The 22,667-nt window shown below is 48.6% G+C and overlaps 1 protein-coding gene and 1 non-coding gene across 2 annotated transcripts in view; one reads left to right on the top strand and one right to left on the bottom strand.

Annotated features, from left to right (window-relative positions):
* Positions 1-22,667, top strand: part of LOC144166216 (sentrin-specific protease 8-like) — a 58,573-nt gene that overhangs the window by 19,700 nt on the left and 16,206 nt on the right. The window lies entirely within an intron of this gene.
* Positions 13,326-13,398, bottom strand: Trnat-ggu (transfer RNA threonine (anticodon GGU)). The gene has a single exon. It is a non-coding gene; the product is annotated as a tRNA-Thr (tRNA).

Raw genomic sequence — 22,667 nt, forward strand, 5'->3', positions numbered from 1 at the left:
AGTGCGTTTAACCGTTGGGATGACGTGGCGAAGCTACAGAACGTTGGGTTTTCCTTGGACAAGGTGGCACAAACATGGTTTCTTAACAACAACCACCGGCTCGACGACTGGGCCACCTTTTGTCAGGAGCTGCGCCAGATATTCGGTAGGCCAACCGCGCGGTCAGACATGGCGAAAAGAAAGCTGGCCAGTCGCCTTCAAGGCCCTGAGGAGACGTATGCTTCTTACATAGAGGACGCTCTCGCTCTATGTCGCCGTGTGGATGCAAGCATGCCGGAAGCCGACAAGGTTCGCCATGTCCTGAAGGGCATAGCACCTTTTGCCTTCAACGCCCTTGTAATACAAAATCCTTCGACCATCAGCGATATCCGGACAACCTGTCAGCGCCTGGACGAACTGCAAGCCGTCCGTCTGCCAGCAAATGGTCTTGCTATGCAACCACAGGGGGACGTGGACCTACGCGCCCTCATACGTCAAATCATCCGCGAAGAGCTCCAGTTCAATGACCCGCCTATCTCCTCCACGTGATTCCTTTCGCTCGGAAGCGCTCCAGTTGCGCGACCTCGTGAAGGAGGAGCTGGCATCCATGATGGGTGGGATGCCGACGCCACCCCCCATTACTACAACTCCCACCCCGTCCTACTCAGCGATGGTATCGCGACCGCCCCTGCCTCAAGATGCCCCGTTCGCACCCGCACATGTAACAGCGATCTCTGCAGCGACCGTTCCACGGGGGTACTACACCAACGTGCGAACCCCTCGCCAGGCTTTCCCGAGCGACCGACCCGTCTGCTATTACTGCGGGATCCGGGGTCACATATCCCGCTTCTGCCGACGCCGCATGCAAGATGAACGAAGAGGGTACGCACCGTTTGAACGAGATTTCGGTTATCCTTACGGTTCACACCGTCGTGTCTATGATTCAACCCCGCGACGCTCATCGCCACCCTCTCCCTCGTTTGAACCGCCTCAGACCAATCGTCCCTCCCGCCGCCGATCACCCTCACCGTATCGACGGTCCGTGTCTCCTCTTCACCCGGCTTCCCACGTTCCCGACAACCACTCGGAAAACTAGCGCCTGCAGTTTTCGGAGGTGAAACTGCGTCGCTCGGAAAATGCTCAAGTCCTCCTCAACGACCATCAAACTTTTTATCTGTGCTAGTGGAAGGAATTTTTGTTAATGCTCTTGTGGATACTGGTGCAAGCGTTTCGGTTATTCATGCAGATTTGTGTTCGCTCTCCGTAAGGTTAAAACTTCCTACACAGGTCCTTCACTGTGCAATGCTAACGGAGTCGTACTGCAACCCTCCGCGCAGTGTACAGTTCGAGTATTCATAGATGGCAGCCGTCATCACGTTCCCTGTGCAGTGCTTACTCCGTGTGCACACCAATTGATTCTGGGGTGGGACTTTCTATCTTCGGCGTCCGCTGTCATTTCCTGCAATTTACCGGCTGTCGAACTCACGGCTACCCACTTCTCCAGCGTTGATGATGAGGAGCCGCCTCGGTTGGTGGCACAAGCTGATCAAGTTTTGCTTCCTGGGCAAGAGACACTAATGACAATGTGCTCAGATAGGATTCAAGATGGTGACATTTTAGCCGTTCCTGCAGGGTCCTTCCTTCCTAAAGGAGTCGTCATTCCCACCTGCCTCGTTCGGTTTTCGAATGGGTCGGCGGTACTTGCTGCAACGAACGTCAGTTCAGAGCCGATCTTGCTGCCCAAATGTGCTTCTATTGCTACTGCTGCTGCTGACAGCCAGGTCATGTTTGTTATGCCGATTTGCTCGTCGTCAGCAGGCCAGGGCCTTTCGGATCCTGCATCGTCATCGGCCGCTCTTGTCGCAACCATTAGCTCTGACCTCAGCCCTAAAGAGGCAGAGTCCCTCCTTGCTTTACTTGAAAGACACGCAGCTTGTTTTGACTTCTCTTCGTCGAAGCTGGGGCAGACTTCCGCAACAGCACAGCGCATTGACACGGATGGCTCTCGTATCATCCGTCGCCGTCCGTATCGTGTATCTTCGTCTGAACGAAAGATCATCGAGGACCACGTTTCAGACATGCTTGAACGCAACATCATTCGCCCTTCTGTTAGTCCGTGGTCGTCGCCCGTCGTTTTGGTTCGTAAAAAAGACGGATCAGTGCGTTTCTGCGTTGATTATCGTGCACTAAACAAAATTACCCGAAAAGATGTATACCCCATGCCCCGGATAGATGACGCTCTGGACTGTTTACAAGGTGCGGAATATTTCTCGAGCATTGACCTCCGATCCGGCTATTGGCAAATCCCGATGCATGAATCTGACAAAGAAAAAACCGCGTTTTCTACCCCGGACGGACTTTATGAATTCAATGTTATGCCTTTTGGATTATGCAATGCCCCAGCTACTTTTGAGCGTCTCAGGGATACAGTCCTGCGTGGACTCAAATGGAGGACATGTTTATGTTATTTGGATGATGTTGTGATCTTCTCATCGACTTTTCCTCAACATCTTGAGCGCTTGAACGAAGTACTTACATGCTTAGCAAATGCTGGACTTCAGCTCAACACAAAGAAATGCCGTTTTGCCAGCAAAACAATCAAAGTCCTCGGTCATGTCGTCAGCAAAGAAGGCATCCAACCAGACCCTGACAAAATAACAGCTGTGCTCAATTTTCCTCGACCGCTACAACAAAAAGCCCTCCGCAGTTTCCTCGGCCTTGCCTCTTACTTTCGCCGTTTTATTCCCGGTTTTGCCACCCTTGCTTCACCTCTCAACAGGCTTCTGCAATCCGACGTTCCCTTCACCTGGTCGGACGACTGTGAAAAAGCTTTTCACGCTCTTAAAGGTGCGCTTACTTGTCGCCCAGTGTTGTGCCACTTCGATGAGACAAGACCCGCACTTCTCCATACCGACGCCAGTGGTACCGGCATTGGCGCCGTTCTCCTCCAACGGGACGACCAATCAAGAGAGCGGCCCGTTGCTTATGCCAGTCGCTCTCTCACGCCCGCCGAAAAAAACTACAGCATCACAGAACAAGAATTCCTTGCCGTCGTTTGGGCTGTCCAGAAATTTCGGCCATATTTATACGGCCGCCATTTCACCATCGTAACCGATCATCACGCACTCTGCTGGTTATCGACTTTAAAGAACCTTACTGGACGCCTTGGACGGTGGATTCTTCGTTTACAAGAATACGACTTCTCTGTCACATACAAGTCGGGCAAGAAACACCTCGATGCAGACGCGCTATCGCGCTGCCCGCTATCGTCTTCACATACTGCTTGCGTAACGCCGCCGGCAAAAGCGTTGCCGCTTGCGCCTGTCAGCTCCGTTGCGGTCGGTGAACGCTTTGAGCTTAAAAAGCTCCAACAAGAAGACCACTATTGTCAAAGCATTGTCGACAGACTGAGTGGTGGAACACAGCCTCCAAACAGTCGCTTGTGCCGCCAGCAAACAAAATTTCGGGTTGTTGATGGCGTGTTGCATCGTCAAAATTACCATCCTACTGGAGAAAAGTGGGTTCCCGTTGTACCCCGGGCACTGCAGCAGAAAATTTTGGAGGCCTTTCATGACGATGCGACCGCTGGCCACCTCGGATATCAGAAAACGTATGACCGCATCCGAGCCCGTTTCTTTTGGCCTGGCATGTCCACAAGCGTATCCAAGTACATCGCGTCCTGTACCTCCTGCCAGCGTCGCAAGCGCCCTACATCACCTCCGGCTGGACAGCTACAACCTATCTCGTGCCCCGGTGAGCCTTTTGAGGTTGTGGGGATTGATTTGTACGGGCCGCTACCTAGAACTCCTACCGGTTACCGCTGGATCGTCACAGCTGTGGACCATCTGACACGCTATTCTGAAACGGCTCCCTTGCGTACTGGATGTGCCGAAGAGGTCGCTAGCTTCTTTTTGCACCGCATCGTCTTGCGGCATGGCGCCCCTCGTGTCCTGCTAAGTGACCGGGGGAGAACGTTCCTCTCGAACATCGTTGCAGAAGTCTTGCATGCTTCACGAACTGTTCACAAATTGACCACCGGATATCACCCTCAAACTAATGGACTTACTGAAAGATTTCATCGCACGCTTTCTGACATGCTTTCAATGTACATTGCACCTGATCACAGCAATTGGGACCAAATACTCCCTTTCGTAACATTCGCTTACAATACGGCTACCCAACGCACCACCGGTTATTCCCCATTCTTCCTCGTATACGGCCGCCAACCGTCCTCGCCACTAGACACACGTTTCTTTACCGCCCCTTTATCACGTTCTGCTCCAAGCACTGAACAGTTCATCTCTCGCGTGAAGTATTGCCGCCAGCTTGCCCGTGACCGCACTACTGAGTGTCAGCAGGACAGGACAGAGCGCTACAACGCATCTCACCGGACTGTTGATTTCCGACCTGGCGATGAAGTTTTGCTTTGGACCCCTTTCCGGGTTCCTGGACTTTGCGAAAAATTCCTTCACCGTTTCCTTGGACCGTACACCGTCCTAGAGAAAACCTCACCGGTCAAATTCCGCATAACCCCCGTAACTCCACCTGCCGACCGCCGATGCCGTGGCACCGAGATTGTGCACGTGTCTCGGCTCAAGCCGTTCCATCGTCGCCCTCCCGTGTGATTGCGGCCCGGAGGCCGCCTTAACGGGCGGGGGGGAATAAGTGTGAGCGCGAGACTACGAAGCGTAGAAAATCATTTATTTCACTGCTCCATTATCCGCATCACCAAACACATCGAGGAACGCTTCGTCTTCTACGAGACTGATCTTCATCATCGTTAGTGGCTGGTCCGGTGTTCCGAGACGGCTTAGTCGTACAATAAACGCCTTACCTGACCGAGTAACCAAGGCCCTTACAATATTATCGAGATAACACAGGTACGTTTTTCATTTAAGACACCGGAAAACAGTATCGATCATTCACTCGAAAGTTGCAGGAGCGTTACATAACCCAACGGGCATTACATTAAACTCATAATAGTCTATCAGGGGTGGCAAACGCTGTCTTTTCTTTATCCGCATCATGCGTGAGAATTTGCCAATAACCAGATCGAAGGTCGATACTAGAAAAATATTCCGCTCCTTGTAAACACTCCAAGGCATCATCAATGCGAGGCATCGGATAAACATCCTTTCGTGTGATTCGATTCAGTGCGCAGTAATCAATACAAAATCGAACGGATCCGTCTTTTTTCTGCGCAAAGACAACAGGAGATGACCAAGGACTGTTTGATGGGCGAATAATTTAGCGCTGGAGCATGTCGGGAACGTTTTTGTTAATGACTTTTCACTCAGAAGAAGAGACCCGGTATGGTCTGCGGCGAATGATCTGTGAACCGTCTGTTTCAATTCGATGAGTGGTTACGGATGTTTGACGGAGTGTGGTACTCTTAGAACCGAATGTCGACTTGTGCCTTTGTAGGTGGTCCAGCAAAGAATTGGCTTGTTCCGGAGAGAGGTAGGAGCTGATAGTGGCGGATAAACCAAGGCGTGGCGGGTTAGAGGGCGAATTCGAAACTAACGAAATACAGCAGAGGGGAACAATAAAGACAGCTCCAGATTGAGCAGTGGTAGCGATAGTAGTGCCTTGTCGAAAAAGGATTGCCTCAGGGCTAGTGTTCATGGCAATAAGCGCGGCATACCCTTGCGTAAAGCGCGCAAGACAGATGTGTATTACAATACCTCGTGGGAGAAGCCGAGAGGAGGGCACGATGAGCACGTCACCATCAGAACAGTTTCCATCATGAACAAAAATTGTCGTCTCATATCCAGGGCTCACAAGGTAGTCCACACTAGCCACCAAGCACTGCTCTTGGACATCCGAACTTTCTAAAGCGTTGGCGGATGAGAGGAAGTGCCACTCTAAAAGGAGTTCGTGAGTGCAACTGGACAAGACCCCGCACTGGACGTGGTGCTGAATTCTCTCAATCAATACAGGTACTGTACAGTATCCGGAGGGCTCGAACACAACTTGGTTAGCACCGCACAAAGTAGATCCAGTATAACGGGTTCTCACTTTCATGAGCTGCGAACACAAATTTTCATTAGAGAGTGATATACTGCCTCCAGTGTTATGAGGGCACCAACGTCAAATCCTTCAACGTGTACGTGCAATGTATTCGACGGTTGGGCTGGAGGAGTTTTTGGCTTTTCAACGAATGCAGTTTCCCCTCCAAAAACTGGAGGCTCTAGTTTTCTGGATGGGGGCCCAAAGCGTTGGACGCGGAGCGAAGAGGTGATACAGAGCGGCGATATAAAGAGGGCGATCGTCGCCATGAAGAACCGCCACACTGAGGCGTGTCAACAGGGGCTGTAGGTGGAGAAGAGCGGCGAGGGGGTGAAACAGGAGCGTTGTACCGAGTACCATAAGAAATGCTGACGTCGCGTTCAAATGGTGCATACCCTCGTCGCTATTCCTGCAGACGTCGCCTGCGGAAACGTGCAATGTGAACCCTAATCCCTCAGTAGCAAATGACAGGACGATTGTTCGAGAAAGCCTGTCGGCGGGGTCGCATGTGGGTGTAGTAATAGTCCCGTGACGTAGGCGCTTGAGAGGTCGCCGTGAAATGCTGATGAGCCAGCGAAGCTTCTTAAGGCAAGGGTGGCTTTGAGGCGATCGCCGAATACGACAGAACGGGAGTGGTAGGAAGAGGAGACGAGGTTGGTAACAGACTCGTCATGGATGCCAACTCCGCCTTGACAAGGTCCCGCAACTGAATTCCATCCTTCCGAAAGGGATCACGTGGAAGTGTAGGCTGGTCATGTAGCTGCAGCTCTTCGCGGATGATTTCGTGGATTAGAGCCCATAATTCCAAGTCCCCATGTGGTTGACTAGTCTGAGCATCCTTTGGCAAGCGAATTGACTGCAGCTCATCTAGGCGTAGACACGTTTCGCGTACCTCGCTTACGCTTTTAGGATGTTGAACCGCCATGGCATTGAATGCAAATGCAAAGATGCCTTTGAGAAGGTGGCGTACCTTGTCGGCCTCTTGCATGCTTTCGTCAACTCGGCGACACAGGGCAACGACGTCCTCGATGTATGAGGCATACGTTTCTTCAGGGTGCTGAATACGACAAGAAAGCTTCCTTTTCGCCACGTCCGAACGATTGGCTAGAGAGCCTAAGGCCTTACGCAGCTTCTGGGCAAATCGCCCAGTCATAAATGTCGGCTTCATTGTCGAAATACCATGTTTCTACCGCTTCTTTAGGGAAAAAATATGTTCTGCAGCTTGGCTGCATCTTCCCAGCGGTTGAATGCACTGCCCCAAATGTAGGTGTCGAGCCAGTCATCGACGTCCTCGACGCGGAGCCCGTAGAAAAACGGTGGGTCACGCTGGTGGGTGGTCACAGCAAACGCCGGAGGCGCAGTAGCAGCACCAGTGGGGTTGCTCCCGTCTTTACGCTGCATGGCTTGTGCCAGTAAACGGCGCCCGGAACGGAGCTCCTGGGGTTCGATCACAAGGCGTATAGGACAGGATCGAGGTCGACCTCCACCACTTGAGAGGGCCTTGACGGGCAGGTGCAGGAGGACGTTTATTAAAAACCGTTGCAGCCTTCGCGGACCCAGAGCCAGCCTCTGATGATGATGATCTTCCCAAGAGGAAGATTGGTCGAATGGGGATGAGGATGATTATGAGGGGAAGAAAATGAAGCACGGGATGTTGCCCAAAATGTACGACCCGGTCACTGTAAATAAAACTCGATATATATATATATATATATATATATATATATATATATATATATATATATATATATATATTTGCAGAACAGAGAGATAAGGGACGAGGGACTCGGTAAGGATACATATCAAGGTTGCAGTCGTCATTGCCAGTGCTGTTCGGCTTTTATCGAAATATTTAATAGCGCCGAATGACGTGTGCTTGTCACGTTTCTTTGATACATTGATAAATAAGCGAAAATATAAGTCGAGAAAAAATCCGCCGTTTTTCCGGGAGCGGGACTCGAACCCACATCTCCGCATAACCGGTGCGGTGCGTTCGCCATTACGCTATCCCGCAGCAGCTTCTCTTTCGACTTTAAAGCGGGGGTTCATATTTACAAGAGCTCTGAGGCCGGTCAACTAGCGCCGCCCCTCGACTACCGCGGGAGACGTAGAACGTCTTCTTTCCTTGCGGCCGCCACGTAAACCGTGGTCGGAGGTCGGGGTTAGCAATTAGCATATCCGAACTGCTGGAGCCAGTGTCTCGTAATGCAGCCAGCAGAACAGAAAGATACGGGACTGCAGTCGTCATTGCCAGTGCTATTCGGCTTTTTTAGAAATATAATTAGGCCGAATGACGTGTGCTTGTCACGTTTCTTTGATACATTGATAAATAGGCGAAAATATAAGTCGAGAAAAAATCCGCCGTTTTTCCGGTAGCGGGACTCAAACCCACATCTCCGCATAACCGGTGCGGTGCGTTCGCCATTACGCTATCCCGAAGCGGCTTCTCTCTCGACTTTATAGCGGGGGTTTATATTTACAAGAGCTCTGAGGCCGGTCAACTAGCACCGCTCCTCGACTACCGCGGGAGATGTAGAACGTCTTCTTTACCAGCGGCCGCAACGTAGACCGTGGTCGGAGGTCGGGGTTAGCAATTGGCATATCCGAGCTGTTGGAGCCAGTGCCTCGTAATGCATGTAGCAGAACAGAGAGATACGGGACGAGGGACTCGGTAAAGATACATATCAAGGTTGCAGTCGATATTTATCTTTACCGAGCATATCAAGGTCGATATGTATGTTTACCGAGTCCTTCGTCCCGTATCTTTCTGTTCTGCTACATGCATTACGAGGCACTGGCTCTAGCAGTTCGGATATGCCAATTGCTAACCCCGACCTCCGACCACGGTCTACGTGGCGGCCGCTGGGAAAGAATACGTTCTACGTCTCCCGCGGTAGTAGAGGGGCGGCGCTAGTTGACCGGCCTCAGAGCTCTTGTAAATATAAACCCCCGCTTTAAAGTCGAGAGAGAAGCCGCTGCGGGATAGCGTAATGGCGAACGCACTGCACCGGTTATGCGGAGATGTGGGCTGGAGTCCCGCTCCCGGAAAAACTGGGGATTTTTTCTCGACTTATATTTTCGCTTATTTATCAATATATCAAAGAAACGTGACAAGCACACGTCATTCAGCCCTATTAAATATTTCGAAAAAAGCCGAATAGCACTGGCAATGGCGACTGCAACCTGGACATGTATATATATATATATATATATATATATATATATATATATATATATATATATATATATATATATATATATATATATATATATATATATAGATATATATATATATTTATATATATATATATATAAATATATATATATAAATATATATATATATATAGCGAATCAGAAAATGGGAAATGAGGGGCTCCGTGAAATAAGACAGAAAATAAGGGTTGCCAGTCAAGAAAACCTCGGAAAGCAAAGGGGAGTTTGTGGTGGGTCATAGAAAGAGATGAATTTTTTGAGTCGAAAAGAAAAGAAAAATACCAGACCGGTATTCTGGAGGTCGTGGGTTCGGATCCCACCCGGCGGGCATTTTTTCACCACTTTCTTTTCGACTCAAAAAATTCTTCATCTCTTTCTATGACCCACCACAACCTCCCCTTTGCTTTCCGAGGTTTTCTTGACTGCCAACCCTTATTTTCTATATATATATATATATATATATATATATATATATATATATATATATATATATATATATATATATATATATATATATATATATATAGCAAAAAAAGAAAGACACACGTCGAAAAAAGAAAAGGTTTAACGTTTCGGCCGAGGAACCGGCCTTCGTCAGAATATATATATATATATATATTTGGATATATATATTTATATATATGTATATATAGAAAGAGAGAGAGAGAGAGAGAGGGAGATGATGAGGTTTGATGGGCCAGTATAAAAATAGTGAAAGAAGTCGCCGGACACGTTTTCCGTTTTTTGTTGCCACCGGTTTCGGAGATAGAAACTCCTTCTTCAGGGCTGCATTTTAATTTCTCACATTTCGCCTTTATACATGTGCAGCTTTTCTGCTCATGGCAGTCCTTTCAACAGTAATTACTCTGCAATTTTTTAGCGAAATCAAAAACATCTCTTGCACAGTTATATTTTGGGTGAATACTTGCTTTGTGCAGAGTTTCAAGTCGCGCACGTTGCGGGACTGGGTTCCTGAGCCATGGGAACTATCGCATAGAAATGCATAGGGAGTTAGATAAAAAAATATTCAGAAACCTTAAATGTACTTTTAGGGTTTTAATCCTAGCGTATAGCTTTATGCCACATATCATTTTCCTAAAGTGGTTTTTCTAGGTTCCCGAGAGGTTGTAATTTTGAGCGAGAAAGCTGGGTATGACAAAACTTCTGTGAGGAAGGGTCACTTCCCTCATCTCTCCAAGAGAGGTCGCGGGTGAGGGGTGTTTCAAACAGTTTGAGAAAGTGAGGCATTTCGATAGGCAAGAAAAGTGGAAGGTGAGGGTAGGGGAAAGAACACGGACGAAAAGTCAGCACGAAAACACGATAAGAAGAAGCACACAAGCAAACACAAAATGAAAAACAAGAGTGAGTCCTGCGTGCTCCGTAAATGGTGTAAAATAGTCAGCGGGAAGCGAAAAGGGGCAAAAAAGGGGGTGAAGGGAGACAGACATAAGATGCCGCACAGGCGTAGATCTTCGATTCTGTCAAACCGCAAGGTCGCATACATGCACGGCCCGTCCAGTCGAGGCATGGTCTCCACGCCTTACTCGAAATTTCCTGTCCCATTTTCGGTTTTGTTTTACTCCTCGTTAATCCTACAGCAGCTCTCGTCTTGGCGGCACTTCGACGAAACCGAGTGGTGTAGCAAAGCTTTGCTGCGCTGCCAGCGAGCCGCGGGAAAAGTAACTCTTGGATTTGGGTTCGTTTGCGGCGCATTCTTCGGCAGTTTGTCTGTCAAAGGTGCGGTGGTCATAATTCAGGCGACTGTGCATGGGCGGCCCCTCGGGGCCCGCTCACAGCTCCTCAAGGTCACTGATCAATCGGGTGATGGTTGCCGAACGGGCGGGGAAGGGTGGAGGGGGGGGGGTTGTCACGTTTGGTTTGCTTCACTGAGTCCCTCAAACGGGTTTCATTTTTACCTTGTTGTTTTCTTTTTTTACGTTTATGCACGATCCGGGTTCCGTACTCACCCCCTCTAGCGCCTGCAAGGCCCTCATATTTCCGCCTAAGGCTCAGGTTTTGGCAGCAAGAACGAGAGGCGGCCCAGATCCTCATTGATGCCATGGGTAAATGCCTGGAATTTATGTATAAAGTAGAACTCCCTCTGCTTGCGCTCGAGGGAGGAGCGGAAGCCGGACTGCAGGAGTGTAATTCTGATATGCACAATAGAATAGTCCAGCAGGCGCATGTTTTTGAAAAATGGTAGATCCGGCTGTGAGGTGACGTGGGATTCGTTGTTGGTTAATCTGAGCCTGAATGCATTCTCGGTCTGGCCAATATAGTCCTTGCCACACATTTCGCAGTGCAGTCTGTATACGACGTTACTGGAATCACAGTCGAGGTTTTCTTTTATTCGGAAGGAAAATTTGGAAATGTTTGTTTTTGGCGTGTCGGTTGGGGTTATAGGGTGACAAATTTTGCAGCGCGTTTTCCCGCATGGACGGCAGTCTGAGTGTTGTTTCGTGACTCAAATTTTAGCCTTGACAAGCATATCTCTTAAGTTCTTGTCTTTAAGGTACACTACACGGGGTGGTTTCGGGAAGATAGCTGACAGGTGCTCACTTTGATCATGTTGAAATGCCTGCTCAGTATGTTGTTTACTCGTGGCATGTTCGCACCGTATGTTAATATCAGATTGGTCTGGGGTGTTTCCTTTTTTTGTGAATTGGCTTTTGACAATGCTGACTGGCGGTCTTTTCGGCGGGCCCGGTTGATTGCCTCATCATTTATATTTTGGGGGTAATTTTGATTCAGAAGGATGTTCTTTAGATTTTGCGAGTTTCTGTCAAATTCTTGAACATCAAAATATATTCGGCGATATCTGTATGCCTGCGAGTATGGTATTCCAACTTTGCAATGTCATGGGTGGTTGCTGCCACAATACAAGTACTGTTGGCGACCCGTGGGTTTTTTGTAGACGGTGGCCGCGAGGGAGTTTCCATGTAGCTGAGGGGTTACATCCAAAAAGTTGATAGCATCTTTAGATATGTCGTGGGTGAACTTGATTGATTGATGGAGGCAGTTAAATTTTGAAATTAAGTCTAGAAGGCTCGCTTTGTCGTGGTGCCATATCATGAATATGTCATCTAGGAAACGTCTGCAAAACAGTGGTTTCTTTTGCTCTTCCTCAATGAAAGGAGTTTCCAATGATGCCATAAAATATTGGCGTATTTTGGAGCCATGTTGGTTCCCATCGCCGTGCCACTGATCTGAAGAAAGTGCTTTTTGTTGAATTTCAAGGGAAAAAATTTAGTGCAATGGTTAGAAGCGTTGAATTTTTTCTGTCACCGTCCCGTTACTGGATAGCTTTGCTACAACACTCGGTTTCGTCGAAGTGGCACTAACACGGCAGCTGCTGTAGAATTACCCAGGAGTAAAACAAACCCAAAAATGGGACAGGAAATTGTGAGTAAGGCGCGGGGACCATGCCCTGACTGGGCGGGACATGCATGCATGCCGCCTTTAAGTTTGAGCGAATTGAAGATCTATGCCTGTGCCGCCATCTTAGGTCCGTCTTCCTTCACCCCCGTTTTTTGCCCCTTTTCCCTTCCCGCTGACTATTTTTACACCATTTACGGAGCACGCAGGACTCACTATTGTTTTTGATTTTGTGTTTGCTTGTGTGCTTCTGGTTATCGTGTTTTCGTGCTACCTTTTCGTCCTTGTTCTTTCCCCTTCCCTCACCTTCCACCTTTCTTGCCAACCGGAATGCCTCACTTTCTCAAACTGCTTGAAACACCCCTCACCCTCGACCTCTCCTGCAGGGATTAGGGAAGTTACCTTCCCTCACACAAGTTTTTGTATAAAGGCGAAATGTGAGAAAAATGAAATACAGCCCTAAAGAAGGAGTTTCTAACCCCAAAACTGTTGGCAACCAAAAACGGGAACGTGTTAGTCGACTTCTTTCACTCTATATATAAATAAATAAATATATATATATATATATATATATATATATATATATATATATATATATAGAGAGAGAGAGAGAGAGAGAGAGAGAGAGAGAGAGACAGAAGATAAAGGTTGGCAGTCAAGAAAACCTCAGAAAGCAAAGGGGAGGTTGTGGTGGGTCATAGAAAGAGATGAAGAATTTTTTGAGTCGAAAAGAAAGAGGTGAAAAAATGCCCGCCGGGTGGGATCCGAACCCACGACCTCCAGAATACCGGTCTGGTGCGATAACCACTACGCTACCGGCGGGGCTATTTCCCCAGCACTTTCTCGGGTATTTATGTTAAGGTATTTTTGTTTCCTGCACTTGGGGGTGGTAGCCAGCGCCACTCGGACTACTAGGGGTGAAGGGGACCTTCTTTTTTAACCCCCGGGCCGTGACTCGAGTGTCACGGCCCGGGGGTTAAAAAAGAAGGTCCCCTTCACCCCGAGTAGTCCGAGTGGCACTGGCTACCACCCCCAAGTGCAGGAAACAAAAATACCTTAACATAAATACCCGAGAAAGTGCTGGGGAAATAGCCCCGCCGGTAGCGTAGTGGGTATCGCACCAGACCGGTATTCTGGAGGTCGTGGGTTCGGATCCCACCCGGCGGGCATTTTTTCACCTCTTTCTTTTCGACTCAAAAAATTCTTCATCTCTTTCTATGACCCACCACAACCTCCCATTTGCTTTCTGAGGTTTTCTTGACGGCCAACCCTTATTTTCTGTCTTATTTCACGGAGCCCCTCATTTCTCATTTTCTGTTTCGCTATATATATATATATATATATATATATATATATATATATATATATAGTGTAATGAAAATACTACGGGCAGCAATTGCACTTCCTTAAATGGGTAAGTGCTGGCTGGCAGCCCCATCGAGACTGCTGTCCGCGAGACAGCTTTTTAGACCGCAGAGCTAGCTGTGACGCGTTTGGACTTCACGGCAGTAACAGCTCGCTACAACGTCCTGAAAATAAACACAATTATATTTTGGTGGAGGTCCCACACTCTAAAAGGTCCTGAACCTTGAAGTACGCACCAACCGAGTGCTTGCGCGCGCACCCGGAGGAATCGACCAGGAAATGGCGTCACTGCAGCCTGCGCCCATGATGTGCTCCGGTGTTCTGCTTAAACACGAACGTACCCACTTCACCGGCAAGGATGTTATCGACGCAGAATACTGGCTGACCTTCCACGAAAGGGTGCGCGTTAATAACATATGGGATCACGCCCCAAAGCTGAACAACGTTGATTTGTATCTAGACGAAGTCTAAACTTGTGATTCCGCAACAATACAACTGATACGCGCACTTGGACGGATTTTAAGGCCCGATTCCTGGAAGCATTCGCTCGACCTGCTGCGCGCAAGCTTTGCGCTGAACAAAACTTCTGCACGCGAGCCCCACAAGAGAACGAGACATGCAAGGGCTATATAGCGGAGTTCTTGACCTCGGCAGGCGAGTGAATCCTGCCATGCCCGAGTGTTAATAAATCGAACACATTCTAAAGGGCATTGAAGACTATGCATTCCAGATGCTGCCCGGAACGAACCCGCAAACAGTCAGCGAAGTCACAGATTTGTGCTGAGCTAGGACGAATTGCGAAATAGGCGTGTTTTCACACGCCAGCGTCTGCCGCCGAATGGCGGCTTCTCTTGAGGATCACTACCATCCTTAACACTGCCTCCTGACCTGTCCTGCCTTTTGCCCCACATTAAGCAGTTCGTGCGCGCAGAAGTTATGCTCCTCAATGCTCCTGAGCCTGCGGGTCCACTGCCTTCGACTGTGCGCCGCCTAGTCAGAGAACAGGTTGCCGAGACGCTTCCTTCAATCTGCCATCCGGCGCCTCTGCCCGCGCCCGTGACCTCCGCTGTAACAGCACCTTTTGCTTCACCTTCAATGGTACCCTTCGCGCCACCCGTAGCGGCACCTCTTGAAGCCCAAGTGGCAGTTTTTCACTCTCGTCTCTCCTGTAACGCTACTGTTCAGGTACGCTGTAGTCGTCCGACAGCTGCGGCCAGCGCTTTCCAGCCGTACTACCGTACGACAGATCTGCGAAAGATGGCGTATAATTGCCCGGTCTGCTACTTGTGTTGTACTCTAGGACCAGAGGTCGGAGATCTCACTCATATTTCCGCTCACTGAGACTCATTTGCACTCAAACTCACGCGTGAGTTTGAGTTTGAGTGAGCGCGAGGCTAGTGTAGCATGGTGAGTTCTAGCTTCAGTGAGTTTGAGCCGAGTGAGCCCGACTGAGTTTGAGTCCGATTGAGTTTGAGTAGGCGTGAGACCTACTGAATTCTGAATCCATTATGAGTTCTGAGTACATTCTGAGTTTGAGTCGATTTTGAGTTCTGAGTACATTTTGAGTTTGAGTCCATTTTGAGTTTGAGTACATTTTGAATTTGAGTACATTTTGAGTTTGAGTCCAGTTTGAGTACGGAGTACATTTTGAGTTTTAGTCCATTTTGATTTCTGAGTACATCTTGAGTTTGAGTCCATTTTGAGTTCTGAATACATTTTGAGTTGAGTCCATTTTGAATTCTGGGTACATTTTGAGTTTGAGTCCATTTTGAGTTCTGAGTAAAATTTGAGTTTGAGTATATTTTGAGTTTGAGTACGTATTGAGATTTGAGAACATTTTGAGTTCTGAGTACATATGACTTTTGAGTCCATTTTGAGTTTGAGTACATATGAGTAGCCTAGCAGGCAGCTCTGGTTGGCTGTTAAGTTTTATGCGTCGCTGTGGGCTCGGAATTCAGGTTACCTGCGGGTACGGCACCATTCGCCATCCGCGTGATCGGTTGGGAGGGAGGGGGTGTCTGATTTTCTTTTTACTTTCTGGTTGAATTTTCATGACCCTAAGCACTTGCTGTATACCATGTTTTCGCGGCTGGCGCGTGAGTGATAATTGACTGGTGAGGTCATAAAAACGGTTGTCTTAACTTTTCCTCCTGATGGATCCACTAAGAGGGTAGGAAAGGGTGGCGGGAAAGCAGACTGCGGCGCTTGCTTGCTTGTTGTTCGCCTGCTACTGTTAACGAATTGATATAATAGGGGTCACAAAGACAGAGGTGAGAGCCGGGGGGGATTAAGGGCGGGGCTTTCCCTTCTGGTCTTTCAAATGAATTAGCTGAATTTACTGGGCAACGCCCCTTTAGACAGAATAATGACCGCATTAGTTTGGGTGAAATGTCAAACTGATGACGCTAAGGCGTGTAAGGTATGAAATGAAAGGTCCCGAATAACGCAATCATGAGGGGCAAATAAAAAGATGCTTCCTGAGTGTAGTCATCAGGCAGTCATAATGAGTGATAGATTGGGGTAAAATTCAAAATGACGCTGCGAGGGCATCTGGGGAATCGAATTCAAGGTCTCGATGTGGGGAATCATTCGGGACAAAATGAGTAATGGTTATATAAAGAAGTATTTATGGTTAGTCATAGATTCGGTTAAAATTTAGGTTCATTGCGCTAGGGCATGGGGCGTATCAAATTAGATGTCTCGATGAGGGTAATCACGTGCTTCCTGATTATTATCATGACATACTGAAGGTGCGTCATAACTTAGGTTAAAATTCACAATGACACCACTGGGCGTGCGGGGCATCAAACTGAAGGTTCTGATCAGGGAAATCACGTGGGAAGAAAATGCGGTATGGCTATATCATGAGATATTCATGGTTAGTCATTGATTGGTTTAACATTCAAATTGATTAAGCTAGCATGTGGTGGGTATCAAATTAATGGCCTTGATGAGAGGAATCACGTGGGAGAAATACAAAAATGCTTCCTGGTTATAACCATGAGAGAGTCAAGGTCAGTCTTATATTGGGTTAAAATTTGAAGTGACCCCTACGGCGTGCAGGGTAATTAATTTACGGTATTGACGAGGGTAATCACGTGGTACAAATAAAAAGGCTTAATGCTTCTAATCATGAGATAGTCATTATGAGTCATAGATTGGGTTAAATTCAAGGTTAAAAGAAGGGGGACAGCGCAAGTTTGACAGACACGAGAAGAAGGAGACGACACGCACAGCGCTGACTTACAACAGTTTATTCTTTACCGCTCGGGCACATATATACCACCACGGTTAAAAATACAAGGAAAAGCAAGACTAACACGATAGTGTCTCTTATCACCAATGGTCGTCACACATCACCATTCGCTCTGCACCACAAAAACACGTGCTGCACTAACCTGGGGTCAAAAATTCTAATTCTTTTTGGGAGAGGGTCAGAGAGGGCATGCTTACGCATTTATCTTTTAGGCGGGCGATTACGGCAGCTTCAATTATTTCTCTAGTGGTTTTATGCTTATTTTTTGCTATAACCTTTGTTTCAGAAAAAATAGGGCTGCATCCGCTAACGCTGCAGTCCCTACAGTGGAGGCCCAAGTGGCCACTTATTGCCTTGGTTAATTTGTAGTGGTGCTCTTTCAGCCTTTCATTTAGGCACCTTCCTGTTTGCCCTATATATTGTTTACCACAGGACAGCGGAACTGAATATACTATCCCTTCTATGCAGTCTACAAACCGATTTTCATGCTTTGTTGAGCAAGACTGCATTGTTCTTGCTGTTTTGTTGACTCTTGAGCACATCCCTGACAATTTATTGGGGGCGGAAAATACTACTTCCACGTTAGCGCGTTTGCCTATTTTTTTCTAATTATGGGCAATTCGATGCAAGTAGGGAATCACAGTTATCTTTTTGCTTCTGTTTTCATCTGATACTGGAAGGCTGTCCTGCGCGTTTCTTTTTAATTTTTGTAGAAACGCTTCTGCTACAGTTGATAGCAACTGTTTCGGGTACCCCGCTGTCTGAAGTCTGTCAATCTGCCTAATAAAACTGTCAGGCATACAGTGAATACACGATTTGTTTAAGGCGTTTTTTAAGCACGTGGTAACTATCGACCTTTTTACCAGTTTGGAATGAGATGACTGAAACGGAAGCAGTGGCTTGCTGGCGCGTGGATCATACGCCCAGCAGATGTGATTTGGCAAAAACCGAAGCTTGAGGTCTAAAAACCTGATTGTTTTTTCCACTGGTAATTCGAATGTTAAAACAAGAGGCTTAAAACATTCACGAAACTGGTGTAAAACCTGAAACATTAACGTTTCGAGACCCACCTCGTCAGTATTAAGAATTACTAAAAAATCATCTACATATCGGAAGATTCTGGTAACACTTGAACTCTGTAGTTGATCATGCAGCAGATTATCTAGGTGGGCTAAGAAAAGATCGCTCAGAATTGGTGCTATGCAAGACCCAACGCAAATCCCATTAGTTTGGATGTAAAGCTTATCATCCCATGTCGTAACAGTTGACGTTAGGTACATCTTTAAAAGTTCTAAAAAACCTTGAACTGACAAGCCTGTGTTATTTGAAAGGCAACAGAACCGTAATTGTCTATACAATCTTCAACACAGATCAAAAGTTCCCGATGTGGTCCCGAAGTAGCTTCTCTGAAAGCCCGCGGCGGCGAATTGGCGTCCATACCCAAACAAGATCGCCGGGTCGCTATTCCACGAGTCGTCGTCGCAAGTTGTATTGTCGAGCGTCCGTTGCCTGTTGCTTGCGAATGCGGAATCAAGCGAGCTGACGGGCCTCTTCCGCTCTCTGCTTGATGTCGTCAATTTTGGTGCCGGTTATCATGCCGTTCTAGACAGGGAGCATTGCGTCGAGGGTTGTCGTGACTGGGCGGCCAAACACAAGCTCAAGCGGCGTCAATCGCGTCGTTTTCTGCACAGCTGTATTATAAGCGAATGTCGCATACGGGAGAATTTCATACCATGTCGTGGGATTCAGGTCCACATATATAGACAACATGTCAGCTAAGGTTTGGTTAAGACGCTCTGTAAGGGCATTTGTTTGGGGGTGATAGGCGGTCGTCTTGCGGTGAGTAGTGTGCGTTAGGCGTAAGACGTCTTGCAGGACGTCGGCTGTGAAAGAGGTGCCTTTGTCGGTCAATACGATGGCAGGCGCACAATGTCGGAGGACTGTGTTGCTCAGTAAAAAATAAGCGACCTCTGCAGCTGTTCCAAGGGGGAGGGCCTTTCTCTCGGCATATCCCGTTAAGTAGTCCGTGGCCACGATTATGCACTTATTCCCCGAGGCTGACGTCGGGAAGGGGCCGAGTATATCCATTCCGATTTTCCAAAACGGCGCGTCGGTGGGGTCTAGGGGATGGAGTAGGCCTGGTGGTTTTACCGGAGGTGACTTCCGGCACAGGCAATCACGGCATGTTCTGACGTACTGTTTGTCCTATTCCAGCAGTTTTGGCCAGTAGTACTCCATGCGAATTCGGGCAAACGTGCGGGTGACGCCTAAGTGCCCCGCCGTAGGTTCGTCATGGTACGCTAGCAAAATTTCCCTACGTAGGGCTGATGATACGACGAGCAGTAATTTCTCGTTACTGCCCTCGTAACTCCACTTATAGAGCACGTTGTCACGTAGACAGTACGAAGCTATTCCCTAGGGGAGGCGCGGGGCAGCACAACGGTGTCATCTCGCAGGTATTCGATAAGCGGTCGCAGCTCCGCGTCGGCCAGCTGGCAGTCAGCCATATTCATTTTGTGGATGATCCCGATGAAGAGAAAGTCCTCGTCCCCTTCGGATGAACCTGCGGAAGCTGGTGCCTATGACAAACAGTCAGCATCGCTGCGCTTGCTTCCGGACTTGTATACGATCGTGACGTCGTACTCGTGCAGCCTTAAACTCCAACGAGCTAGTCGCCCCGATGGGTCCTTCAAGCTCGCGTGCCAGCAGAGGGCATGGTGGTAGCTCACTGCTTTGAATGGCCTGCCGTACAAATATGGAAGAAATTTGCTAATTACCCAGATGACGGCGAGGCATTCCTTCTCGGTCGCGGATTAATTTGTTTCCGCTTTGGAAAGGGCGCGAATGGCATAAGCTATAACGTTTTCTACGCCAGCTTGCCACTGGACAAGGATAGCACCGATTCCCACGTTCCTGGCATCTGTACGAATTTCCGTATCGACGGCATCATCGAAGTGGGCTAAAACTGGCGCAGTTTGAAGGCGGCTACGCAGCGTGTCAAATGCCTCCTTCTGGTCTTTCTCCCAGAGAAATGGAACGTCATCTTTTGTATGTCGCGTGAGGGGTTCGGCTATTCTTGAGAAGCCTTCCACAAAGCGTCTGTAGTAGGCAAATAGTCCCAAGTAGCGTCGCACGGCCTTCGTATCGGTAGGTTAAGGAAAAGAAGCGACGGCAGTCGTCTTCTCGTGGTCCGGCCGAACGCCGGCCGCACTTACAACATGGCCGAGAAATTTAAGCTCCTCGAAGCCCAGGTGACACTTCTCAGGCTTGATTGTTAAATCTGCAAAGCGGATGTCCTCTAGAACACGTCTAGAGCTAGAGAACGAGCTAGAGAAGATGACGACCTCGTCGAGATATACCAGACACGGCTCCCATTTTAGCCCAGCGAGAAGGGTATCCATCATGCCCTGGAACGTAGCCGGCGCAGAGCATAGGCCGAAAAGAAGCGCCTTGAATTCATAGACGCCGTCCGGTGTCACGAATGCCGTCTTCTCACGGTCCCGTTCTCAACTTCAATTTGCCAAAATCCAGATTTCAAGTCCAAAGAAGAAAAAAATTTGGCGTCGCGCAGGCAGTCTATTGTGTCATCAATTCTTGAGAGTGGATACACGTCGTGTTTTGTGACGCTGTTCAATCTGCGGTAATCGAGACAGAAACGGAGCGTGTTGTCCTGTTTCCGGACGAGCAGGACGGGTGAGGGCCAAGCACTTTTAGATGGCTTAATAACGTCATCATTCAGCGTCTCCTTCACTTGTTTTTGACTTGCTTCACGTTCCGTTGGGGACACCCTGTATGGATGGTGATGAACAGGCGGTGTAGATTCGTCCGTTAGGATGCGGTGTTTCGCCACGCGAGTCTGGCAAACCTTAGACGTTGTGGCGAAGCAATCAGAAAAATCGCGCACCAGACTCATCAAAGCATCCTTTTGAGTGGCTGAGAGATTTGGGTTCTTTGCGACCGGTAGCATGACGTCAGCTGTCACTGAATTTGGTGGCACCGTTCACAGTGTAGCTAGATGCGTGACGTCGGCGGCCTCTTCGATGAACCCGATAGTGGTGTTGTTCGCGAGATGTCGACACGCATTACAGAACTTAGTGAGCAAAACCAACGTGCACGCATTTTTTAGTTCGACATGTCCCCTCGCTATGCAGATGCCCTTATCCAGGAGTAACCTCATGTTTCCTTCTGCTATTCCTTCACAGTCATAGAAAGCGTCATTCTTTACCTTGAAGAGCACGCTGGCGCGAGCGGGAAGCGTGACACTGTCGTCAGCGATGCGTAAAGGCGGGTAGCGTCGGTCTTCGATGCCACGTTCGAAGGCTTGTTTTGTGGAGAAGCTGATCGTGAATTTCTCCAAGTCAATAACCACGCCGTTTCTTTGTAAGAAGTCCATACAAAGTTTTAAACTTTTTGAGCAATCGGGGAGCCCGAAGAAGGTGCCGCTGTATGCGAATCCATTGATCGTGATTTGCGCCGTTCACCTACCCACAGGGTTGATCAAATTGCCTCCAGTAGTACGGTCTGCAAGCCAGCCCATGGAGTGAGCACCTTCTTCAGCTCTGTGGCCAACATCCGGCTCATAACGGGATGGCCGCAGCAGTGTTTGCGCATGCAGTAATCTCGCACTCGTCGATTTCTACAAATACGTCACATGTCACATGTTCAGTGGGGCAACTCCCGGTATGCGTTTGGCAAGCGGAATCTCGCAGTTGTCGTCGTCGTCGTCGCAATGGACGATCTTGATTCTTGTCGACGCCAGCGGCGTCACCTCCCGGGGTCGCTGACCTCAGTTTTCCCGTGTTCCAGGGCATCGCGATGAACGGTCGGTGGAATTCGGGGCAAAGCGTAGGCTCAGGGATCGGCGTTTCATAGGGGATGGCGGACGGGACTCAGAGCTGGAATAAAGCGGAAGAACGACGCAAGGCAGACCTGGGCCATGGCTGGCCTCACGGGGATCAACACTTTACTCCCCCCAAGAGACTAACTTCTCAAAGAAGACTAGTAGAAGAAGAGGAGGAAAAAGAAGACATGAAGAATGTCGTGGCAAACCCCTCAAGGAGGGAACTGGAAGAAGGAAAAGAAGACGAGAGGCTCGTGGAGAGAGGAGAGTGAGTAATGGCGACGCCTGCACGGAATCTCTAGGCACCAAACCTGGAAAGGCGCCCAGCCAGCTTCCTGTGAGCGACAACGATCCTGAGCGCAAAAACGCACCCTTGTCGGCTTCAGAGACGACCACCAGCGGTGCTACCTGGCTTGAACGCTCGGGCTGCGCACCCGAAACAAGGTCCCCACGGCACCCGGGGCGAAGCACCCTGGTCTCTGGCACCGTGTCCCGCAAGCCTCTCAAGTGGTCATCGACTACCGGTCCATAGTGACTAGAGCTGCAACCAGCAACGGACATCATGTGGAAAGTGAGCGCAAGTTAACTGTGTATAGTGTTTGCGCCCTGAACGTTTTACGCTACTCCAGT

This window comes from Haemaphysalis longicornis, unplaced genomic scaffold (assembly GCF_048455015.1).
Source record: "Haemaphysalis longicornis isolate Haplotype H1 unplaced genomic scaffold, Haemaphysalis longicornis Haplotype H1 scaffold_16, whole genome shotgun sequence".
Taxonomy (NCBI): Eukaryota; Metazoa; Arthropoda; class Arachnida; order Ixodida; family Ixodidae; genus Haemaphysalis; species Haemaphysalis longicornis.